General features: G+C 47.9%; 1 long non-coding RNA gene across 1 annotated transcript; it reads left to right on the plus strand.

Moving 5' to 3' along the window:
- Positions 1–10142: 10142 nt before the first annotated feature.
- On the plus strand, positions 10143–10380 carry LOC120962058 (uncharacterized). The gene is made up of 2 exons (XR_006661999.2): positions 10143–10238; positions 10334–10380. It is a non-coding gene; the product is annotated as an uncharacterized lncRNA (long non-coding RNA).
- Positions 10381–10978: the final 598 nt, after the last annotated feature.

Consider the following 10978-nt stretch of genomic DNA (forward strand, 5'->3'; position numbering starts at 1 on the left):
TCCACTCGGCGAGGAAATATGCTATTGCTTGGGACTTCATAGCTTTCTTTGCCTCAAACTTAATATCCAAGGGAAGGAGTTCAATCGCCCACTTTGCCACTCGACCAGTTGCATCTCTGTTGTTCAGAATCTCTGATAATGGAGCGTCGCTGACGACTATAATGGAGTGGTCAGAGAAATAATGTGCAACCTTCTTCGTGGTCATATAAATCCCATAAACAAGCTTCTGATAATGTGGATATCTTTGCTTTGATGGGGTCAAAACTTCAGAAACATAATATACTGGGCGCTGAACTTTATAGGCTTTTCCTTCCTCTTCCCGTTCGACCGTAAGTACTGTACTGACAACTTGTCCAGTGGCTGCAATGTAAAGTAGTAAAGGCTCTTTGTTGATTGGGGCAACAAGCACCGGCTGGGTGGAAAGCAGGGCTTTGAGCTCTGCAAATGCTGCATCAGCTTCAGGAGTCCACTCGAACTTATCAGACTTCTTCATTAGTCGGTAAAGAGGCAATGCCTTTTCACCGAGGCGAGAAATGAATCGACTTAAGGTGGCCAAACAACCAGTAAGCTTCTGGACATCGTGCACACGCACAGGGCGCTTCATTCGGAGAATGGCGCCAACTTTCTCTGGGTTAGCATCGATCCCTCGTTCGGAAACAAGGAAACCGAGTAATTTTCCGCCCGGAACTCCGAATGTGCACTTTGATGGATTAAGCTTGATATCATACCTTCTGAGGTTGGCAAAAGTTTCAGCAAGGTCAGCCAACAGGTCGGAACCTTTACGTGACTTGACCATAATGTCATCCATGTATGCTTCCACATCCGACTGATTTGAGTGAGTAAACACTTCTGAATCATCCTCATGAATGTGGCTCCAGCATTCTTCAGACTGAATGGCATGGTAACGTAACAGAAGCAGCCGAATGGAGTGATGAAAGCTGTTTTTATCTCATCGGGTCCATACACGGATCTGATGATACCCGGAATAAGCGTCCAAAAAGGACAAGCGCTCACACCCTGCAGTCGAGTCAACAATTTGATCGATGTGGGGGAGAGGAAAGTGATCTTTCGGGCAGGCCCGATTTATATGTTTGAAGTCAATGCACATGCGAAGTGAGTCGTCCTTCTTGGGGACCATGACAACATTGGCTAACCACTCGGAGTGGTAAATCTCTCAGATAAACTCAGCTGCTAGGAGTCGAGCCACCTCTTCACCGATTGCTTTTCTCTTCTGCACGGCGGACCGTCGAAGGTGTTCTTTGACCGGTTTCACTTTTGGGTCGACTCGCAAACGGTGCTCAGCCAGCCCCCTGGGAACACCTGGCATGTCAGAAGGTTTCCATGCAAAGATGTCCAAGTTCTCACGGAGGAACTGGATGAGCGCTTCTTCCTATTTGGAGTCGAGTGTTGTCGAGATGTGAGTCGGAGCAGCATTGGGATCAGTCGGGTAAATATGAATCGGCTTCGTTTCACCAGACGACTGAAATGCTGAATCCGTGGCAGGCTTCTTAGCTCGCAACAAATCACTCGGATCTGCATTTTTTTGATACTCCTGTAATTCCACAGTTGCCATTTGTGCATCGGCGATCTTTGAGCCCTTCTGAAAGCACTCTTCTGCCTTCTTCCGATTGCCAGTGATGGTAATCACTCCTTTAGGACCAGGCATCTTCAATTTAAGGTAAACGTAACATGGTCGAGCCATGAAACGTGCATAAGTTGGCCTGCCTAGAATAGCATGATAAGCGCTCTGGAAATCGACGACTTCAAACATCAACTTTTCCTTGCGATAATTCTTGGAATCACCGAAAACCACATTGAGGGCAATCTGGCCGAGTGACTCAGCCTTCTTGCCAGGAATAACCCCATGGAAACTCATATTGCTTTCACTGAGTCTGGACATCGGAATGCCCATTCCTTTCAAGGTCTCCGCATACAGTATGTTCAGACCACTGCCACCATCCATCAGAACCTTAGTCAACCGAGTGCCTTCGACGACTGGGTCGACCACCAATGCTTGCCTCCCAGGGGTGGCTATGTGTGTCGGGTGATCAGTCTGGTCGAATGTAATGGCGGTCTGGGACCACTTTAAATAACTGGGCGTCGCCGGAGCGACCATGTTCACTTCTCTGTTGATGACTTTCAGTCGACTCTTGCTCTCAACATCAGCGAAAATCATCAGAGTGGAATTGACCTGGGGGTAACCATCATCTTCCTCTTCCTTATCCTCAACTTTGTCCGATTCTTTCTCCTTTTCTTTGGGTTGTTTCTCTCGGAACTGCTGGATTAGGAGCCGACATTGTCGAGTGGCGTGTTTCGGGTAAATGAGATTACCCTCCTCATATTTTTTGATGTGAATGTGGCATGGTAAATCCAACACATCATTTCCGTCTTGATCTTTTACTTTCTTGGGGTTCCATGGCCCTTTGGGCTTCCCCTTGAACTTTCCTTGAGTCACGGCTAAGGTTTCTCCAGGAGCAGCTGGCTCGGCTTTGCGCTTCTGCTTCCGACTGGAGTTCCCTCCCCCGGTTTCGTGGGCGACTGTTTTGTGCTTGCTACTCCGGAGCCGATCCTCTTCTTCACCATTAGCATACTTGGTGGCAATTTCCATCATTCGACTCAGAGACATATCTCCGGTCCGACCGAACTTCAGATTCAATTCTCGATACTTGACGCCTTCCTTGAAGGCACAAACTGCTTGGTGATCAGACATATTTTCCACTGTGTGGTGCAACGTGATCCACCTCTGGATATAATCTCTCAAAGTTTCATTCGACTTCTGCACACAAGACTGTAGCTCAGTTAGCCCCGCTGGTCGTTTGCATGTACCCTCAAATGTTTTGACAAACACTCGGGCAAGCTCTTCCCAACTGTAAATATTGCCAGGTGCTAACTGGTTCAACCACACTCTGGCCGAACCCTCTAACATCAGAGGCAGGTGCTTCATGGCCACTTCGTCATTGCCACCACCAATCTGCACAGCCACTCGGTAGTCCTCAAGCCAAGTGTCAGGCTTGGACTCACCAGTGAATTTGCTGACTCCAGTCGCCAACCTGAAGTTGGGAGGAATCACTGCTGCCCTGATGGCTCTGCTGAAACACTCGGGACCCGAAACATGCACCCTGCTGCCGGTCGGGTAATCTCTATCATGGCCATCTCTGTGTGCTCTGTTCCTGTCAACCAAACCTTGAACGAGAATGGATCTCGCGTCAAAGCATGGCTCCCGGGGGTCGACTGGAGTCCTTCGCCCACCACTGTGAGGGCGCCTGTCATCGTGTTGCCGAGGTGCGTATGACCCACTCCTTAGGGGAGGCGTGGGCACTCGGCGACGATCATCGTGGTCGAGTCGGTGATCATACTGCTCACGGTTTCTGTACAGATCTCGTCGGTCTCCATGTCCCTCATGCCTCGGGGGCGATCTTGGACTGTGAGTCGACTGGATTGTGTCTGCTACCACGGATCTGCTATGGATCCTATTCCGCGACTGAGATACTGATGTGTTTTGTTCTCCTGCTGCCCGGAGTAAAGCCTGATCTGCATCAAACCTCTGCCAGCTTCTGACTGGGAGGGCTGGATCGACTCTGCTATTCGGGCTGCAGCTGTGAGATTCTGAATCGGAGTTCGGTATACCTGAGTAGGAGGCGGAAAAAGTTGTCGTCGACTGGACTCAGGAATCCGCTGCCGAGCACGCTCGTCGAGTGCGTGCTGGAGATTCTCCAGTCGAGTGCGCTCAGCCAAGTTGGCCAGGCGCACCTCCTCCAAGGCCCGGGCCTCGGGGGTTTCTCCAACGATAGGAGTGTGAAGTGCATCCATGTTGCGGCGGCGAAGCTCTTCCCTCTGCTGCGAAGAGAGGGGCTCGGGGCGGTACTCCTCGTGGGCACGCGACGGATCGCCTCCGCCGTCACCACCATCCTCGCGGGGGAAGCCAGGAGGACTGCGCGGTCCGTTGACCATCAGGACTTCCGCCGTGGGGTCACTGCGTCGCACTCGTACGCGGTCTCAACGGAGCCAGTCGAACAGGCCGTAGAGAGTTTCGTCGGGCTCGATTGCCGCGACTTGGGGGTGGCCGATTGGCGAGCCACCGCGTGCCTCACCCACCGCTGGAGCCTCGACCGACCGGAACGCTTGTGCCGGCGGACAGCGGGGAGTGAAGACGCCACCGGAGCCGACCGATACTGAGTCGACGGCTGCCGCAGGAGGACGTCGCGGACGTACGCACGAAAGTGCGTTGCCCCGCGGACGGGGAGCGCCTCGACGTCGAGTGGAGCTTCTTGGAGCCAAGCGGAGTCGTCGGCGATGAACACGAGCGCGCTGAAACGGATCTCGCGGCCCTCGGCCAATCCTCTGCCTGAAACCATGCTGATGGGGATCGGAAAAATCGCAACTTCTCCAACAAGTCGCTAAGACACCTGCCCCAAGGTGGGCGCCAACTGTCGTGGTTCTATGTCTGACAGTAGAATGGGGGGTAGGGATGTAGAGGCAAGATCTTAGCTATGGGGAAGTTGTACGCAAGAGTTTTACGAGTTCAGGCCCTTCTCGGAGGAAGTAACAGCCCTACGTCTCGGAGCCCGGAGGCGGTCGACTGGATTATATGCGTGTGTGTGTGTTACAGGGGATGCGAACCCTTGTCTCAGAGGAGGGGGTGGCTTATATAGAGTGTGTCAAGACCCCAGCTCCCCTCCGTTACACAGGATTCAATGTACATAAAGTGAGAGCGTTACAGGTAACGTCAATAATAAAGTGCTATAAATGATCATTAAGTCTATGAGTAAACGTCCGACCGTTGCTGCGCAGAGTGGCTTTAGGTCTTCTGCACGTCGAGTGGTTGAGTGGTCGAGTGACCTAAATAAGGAGAGATCTTCGAGTGAATGGTAGGTCGAGTGGATTGCACTCGACACCTTTGTTGAGCCCTCTCTATTTGCTCTTGAACTTCTTTGCTTCTAGGACAAGGACCTTAGGTAGGACGTATAGGTCAGGCCTATCTCCCTACCCTAGGTCTATGTCCTCATCAATTGCCGCATTTTATAATTATGAAATCTGGCAAATGGACGTCCAAATTGCATTCCTTAATGGATTTCTTAAGAAAAGTTGTATATGATGCGACCAGAAGGTTTTGTCGATCCTAAAGGTGCTAACAAAGTGTGCAAGCTCCAGCGATCCATCTATGGACTGGTGCAAGCATCTCGGAGTTGGAATATACGCTTTGATGAGGTGATCAAAGCATATGGTTTATACAGACTTACGGTGAAGTCTGTATTTACAAGAAAGTGAGTGGGAGCTCTGTAGCATTTCTAATATTATATGTGGATGACATATTGCTGATTGGAAATGATATAGAATTTCTGGATAGCATAAAAGGATACTTGAATAAGAATTTTTCAATGAAAGACCTCGGTGAAGCTTACATGTTGGGCATCAAGATCTATAGAGATAGATCAAGACGCTTGATAAGACTTTCAACGAGTACATATCTTGACAAGGTTTTGAAGGAGTTCGAAATGGATCAGTCAAGGAAGGAGTTCTAGCCTATATTGTAAGGTGTGAATTTGAGTAAGACTCAAAGCCCGACCATGACAGAAGATAGAAAGAGAATGAAAGTCATTCTCTATGCCTCAGCCATAGGTTCCATAAAGTATGCCATGCTGTGTACCAGACCTGTTGTGTGCCTTGCCATGAGTTTGGCAAGGGGGTACAACAGTGATCCAGGAGTAGATCACTGGACAGCGGTCAAAATTATCCTTAGTTACCTAAGAGGACTAAGGAAATATTTCTCGGTTTATGGAGGTGATAAAGAGTTCATCATAAAGGGTTACGTCGATGCAAGCTTTGACACTGACTCGGATGACTCTGAGTCTCAATCCGGATACGTATTGAAAGTGGGAGCAATTAGCTAGAGTAGCTCCATGCAGAGCTTTGTAGACATAGAAATTTACAAAATACATACGGATCTGAATATGGCAGACCCGTTGACTAAACACCTCTCACAAGAAAAACATGATCACACCTTAGTACTTTTTGGGGTATTAATCACATGGCGGTGTTAACTAGATTATTGACTCTAGTAAACTCTTTGGGTGTTAGTCACATGGCGATGTGAACTATGGATGTTAATCACATGACGATGTGAACTAGATTATTGACTCTAGTGCAAGTGGGAAACTGATGGAAATATGCCCTAGAGGCAATAATAAAGTTGTTATTATTATATTTCCTTATTCATGATAAAGGTTTATTATTCATGCTAGAATTGTATTTACCGGAAACTTAAATACATGTGTGGATACATAAACAAATACCGTGTCCCTAGTGAGCCTCTACTAGACTAGCTCGTTGATCAAAAGATGGTTAAGGTTTCCTAACCATAGACATAAGTTGTCATTTGATAATGGGATCACATCATTAGGAGAATGATGTGATGGACAAGACCCATCCATTAGCTTAGCATATGATCGTTCAGTTTATTGCTACTGCTTTGTTAATGTCAAATACATGTTCCTTCGACCATGAGATCATGCAACTCCCGGATACCGGAGGAATACCTTGTGTGCTATCAAACGTCACAACGTAACTGGGTGTTTATAAAGATGCTCTACAGGTATCTCCGAAGGTGTCTGTTGAGTTCGCATGGATCGAGATTGGGATTTGTCACTCCGTGTATCAGAGATGTATCTCTAGGCCCTCTCAGTAATACAAATCCTAAGAACCTTGCAAGCAAAGTGACTAAGGAGTTAGTTGCAAGATGATGTATTATGGAACGAGTAAAGAGACTTACCGGTAGCGAGATTGAACTAGGTATGAAGATACCGACGATCGAATCTCGGGCAAGTAATATACCGATAGACAAAGGGAATTACGTGTGTTGTCATAAGGTTCGACCGATAAAGATCTTCGTAGAATATGTAGGAACCGATATGGACATCCAGGTTCCGCTATTGGTTACTGACCGGAGAGGTGTCTCGGTCATGTCTACATAGTCTAACCCGTAGGGTCCGCACGCTTAATGTTCGTTGACGATATATATAGTGTTACATGAGTTATGTGATTTGGTGACCGAATGTTGTTCGGAGTCCCGGATGAGATCACGGACATGACGAGGAGCTCTGGAATGGTCCGGAGGTAAATATTGTTATATAGGACGATACTATTTGGACACCGGAAGAGTTTCGGGAGGTACCGGGTAGTCATCGGATCACCAGAAGGGGTTCCGGGAAGCCCGAGAGGCTATATGGGCTTAATGGGCCAAGGGGGGAACACACCAGCCCACAAGGGGCTGGTGCGCCCTCTCCATGGCCGTCGGCCCTAGGGGAAGGGGGGGGGAGGGTTGACCCCTCCTACCTTTCCCTCCTCATGAGAGAAAGGAAAGGGGGCGCCACCTCCCCTGCCTTCCTCCCGCGCACAAGTAAGGAAAGGGGGTGCGGCTAGGGCAGGAGCCCAAGGAGGATTCGGCCTCCTTGGGGCGCCTCCTGGCTGCCTCCCCTCTCCCCCCACCTATATATATGAGGGAGGGGCGCTACACAAGACCACGACAATCTCTTAGTCGTGTGCGGCGCCCCTCTCCAGAGTTTTGTCCCTCGGTCATATTTTTGTAGTGCTTAGGCGAAGCCCTGCGGAGATAGCGTCACCATCACCGTCACCACGCCGTCGTGCTGCCGGAACTCATCCACTACTTCGCCTGTCTTGCTGGATCAAGAAGGCGAGGACGTCACCGAACTGAACGTGTGCTGAACGCGGAGGTGCCGTACGTTAGGTACTCGATCGGTTGGATCACGAAGAAGTCATCAACCGTGTTACTAAACGCTTCCGCTTACGGTCTACGAGGGTACGTAGACACACTCTCCCCTCTTGTTGCTATGCATCTCCATGGATAGATCTTGCATGTGCGCAAAATTTTTTTGTTTTCCATGCAACGTTCCCCTTCAAATACTACCGGAACAAAAGTGGGTATTGATCGGAACTTAGAAACCCCTTGAACGATATAGAAAAATACATACAAACCACAAACTTAATCGCTAACATGGTCCTTCCAAATTGTTAACATGGCTATAAAATAATATGATTAGTTTAGTGACTTAGCATAGTATTGTAATAGTACTGGACAATTGTGTGGGTCTAGTTGAGTACTTGCGTGGTAGTAGAAGATGGATTGATGGTTGGGCTACATTGCAGCCATTGACATAGTAAAGACGAAATTCCATATTCACATAAACGAAAAGTTCCGTTTCCATGTCTATTTCATCAGAAAACATTGTTCCGTTTCCGCGTAAAAGAATTTGTTTTCGTTTTTGTTTCCCTCCGGAAAAGGGAAAAGTTTTCGCTCAGTTTTCATCCCTATTGGTGGACTATGAAAACATGCCTCTTCTCTCACTCCCCCCCCCCCCACCCACCCCCCAAAAAAACAATTTTCTTGCTGTTTTTAAGTATTATTTTGTGGGGGCTGCTTTCGTTTAGTTAAAAATATAAAAGTTCTTATTTATTTATTTTCAAACGCACACAACCTGTCATAGTTTCCAAATTTGAAACAGAAACATGTCTACGCTACATGAGCATTTTCACATGTCAAAAAAAGTTGCTGCAATAAAATATGCTTTTCGACCTCTCACCCTCGTGTTCTTATGTTTGGATCCAATAACCCACTTTTTACAAGCAAGAGTTTATTTTTAAAAAAAAGCCCAAGAATACACTCAAAATAAAGAGATCATCATGCTAGTACACACTGTACTGGTACCGCAAGATTGTGTGATCATGATTATTTGCCACCACAAGCCAATGAGGATGAAGATGAGAAGGAAAATTACCCCCGGTCGAAAGCTACATTTTGATTTCCAATTGGCTGTCACATTTTCCAATTCTGAATAGTAACCCACAACAAAGTAGACCAGAAAAGAAAAGGAACAGATTAAGCCACATAAGCCTACGATCTGGGCCAAAAACTGTGGACGTCCTCTCCGTTACCCTGACAGCCTTTTCAACAGGAAAGGTGGATTGCCGTCCGGGAAGGCACGCCTGCGAACTGCAAATCGCTTCCGGCTTACAGCGCAACAGCCACGACAGAAACAGAAATGCCAACAACATGTGACCTGACCACTAGGCGAGCAGTACATGGATCCGTGGCGAATGACACCGGTGTGAGTCATAAAGACGCGCACCGCAGACGAATATGCCGACCAGATATCCCGGCAGGGACTCCAGTTGGCAATGGCCGAAAGTGATATATGTCGATCATCACCAACAGCCATCAATCAGTCAGTCACCCCTGGATCGGATCCGATCAGCGAGAAATGGATACTACTCGTACATCGGTACATGATTGCATTATTGCCGATGGACGCTATCAGAGTCGGGACATAAAGCTAGCAGGTGTTCCTGGTAAGTGGTAATCACTAATCAGTGGCCTCCTCCTATCCGTATCCATTCATCCATCTTTCTGCCATCTCTGCTCTGCTGCTGCTGTATGATGCCGATCAGCAGATGCGTCGCCCGGCCATGATGATCCAGTGGCAACTTGTCCTCATCTGCCCCATGATTGGAAGAAAGCTTTGTTCTAGCTTATGTTAAACAGAATGGACGCATGCATGCACCGGAGAGAGCAGAGGTCGATCGATAGATCTGGAGCAGTGTCACCAGGAATGTAAAAAGGCTGGTTAAATTATTATTTTTGTAGTAAGATCCAACAGCCTGAAAAATGAAAAGTCATCAACAGGTCTGTGTACATGACAAACAACTTTCGGTGACACAACCATGTCGGTGCACGCGGGATGCAGTGGAAGCATGAAATCTAGATTCAATAAATTGGCCAGCTGGAATTCCAAACGACATATCTTATCATGCAACTTGCAGGATAGGACGATCCAGATCGATGGTGGATGAGTCCAGTCCACTAGCGAAGAATGAGCCAAGCAAGTGAGTGTGGTTCTACCAACCAGACCAGGAGAGGACCAGGACCAGCCCCACCATGCATGCAGGTGCAGCAGATAGCTAGAGTAGCTCTGCTTTCTCCCCCAGGCGGCGCCGGAAATTAATTCCTCGGCTTTCTGACGTTGCATCCGTCATTAAAAAAAACTTTCATTCTATTCGTCTTAAATCATGGCAGTACAATTGTCTGTGGTTTTCAGGTCACGGATCATGGATGGAGTTGGACCCTGGCCAGACAATCCTAATTGCCCCTTCAGCATCTGAAATGTTCATAGTGATCTTTTTGGTTTGTTTTCAAGCAAAAGTTTAGCTCCCTTAAAAAAGAAATGGTATAGTTCCCTCCTGTTGTTTTTACGTGCTTGTTTACTTTGTCCGCGTGCATATCAGCCTCTTATGTATGGCTTTAACGCACTAACCACCTCAGAAGAAGCAAAGTGCACCAGCTCATGAACCAAAGCGGTTTTGCATCCATGTCTATGTGCTCATCAGTGGAGTGTACGTACGACTTCTGGATTCCTATATTGGAATTAGTGGTCCTAGCCTCAGGCTCTAGAATCTTCCGTGTGCATGTCTATACGCCTAGCAGCGGACACCTTTGCTTGCAGTTGCAGCCTACGGGGGCGGCGCACCGAGGTCCGAGGGCTTTGTATGTGAGCTGGAAACCAACGGCAGCACGGCGCCGCTTGGCATCTAATGTCCGTACTCGCGATTCTCACCTTTATATATCTATTCTGGAACAAGTTGGGTCGAAATATCCAAAATATATGTAGTGTTCTGGCCGTCATCGAATGTACTCCCCCGTCCTATAATGTGACATTGTAGTGTCAAGAAACGTTTTACTAGTGTCAAGAAACGTCTTACATTATGAGATGAAGGGAGTGCTTGTTTGTTTCTTGCTCGTGATGCATGGAGCAGAGATGTATGGTTTTGTGTTGTATGATTTGCTTCGATCGGGATGTTCACGCATGTCTAATCTAATCATTTAGGCCCCGCAAAGAGAATGTCTAATCATTTAGGTTGCGTTTGAGAATCAAGTCGCCGGCAGGCAACGTGCACTCGTGCTCTCCTC

Source organism: Aegilops tauschii, chromosome 1, assembly GCF_002575655.3.
Source record: "Aegilops tauschii subsp. strangulata cultivar AL8/78 chromosome 1, Aet v6.0, whole genome shotgun sequence".
NCBI lineage: Eukaryota > Viridiplantae > Streptophyta > Magnoliopsida > Poales > Poaceae > Aegilops > Aegilops tauschii.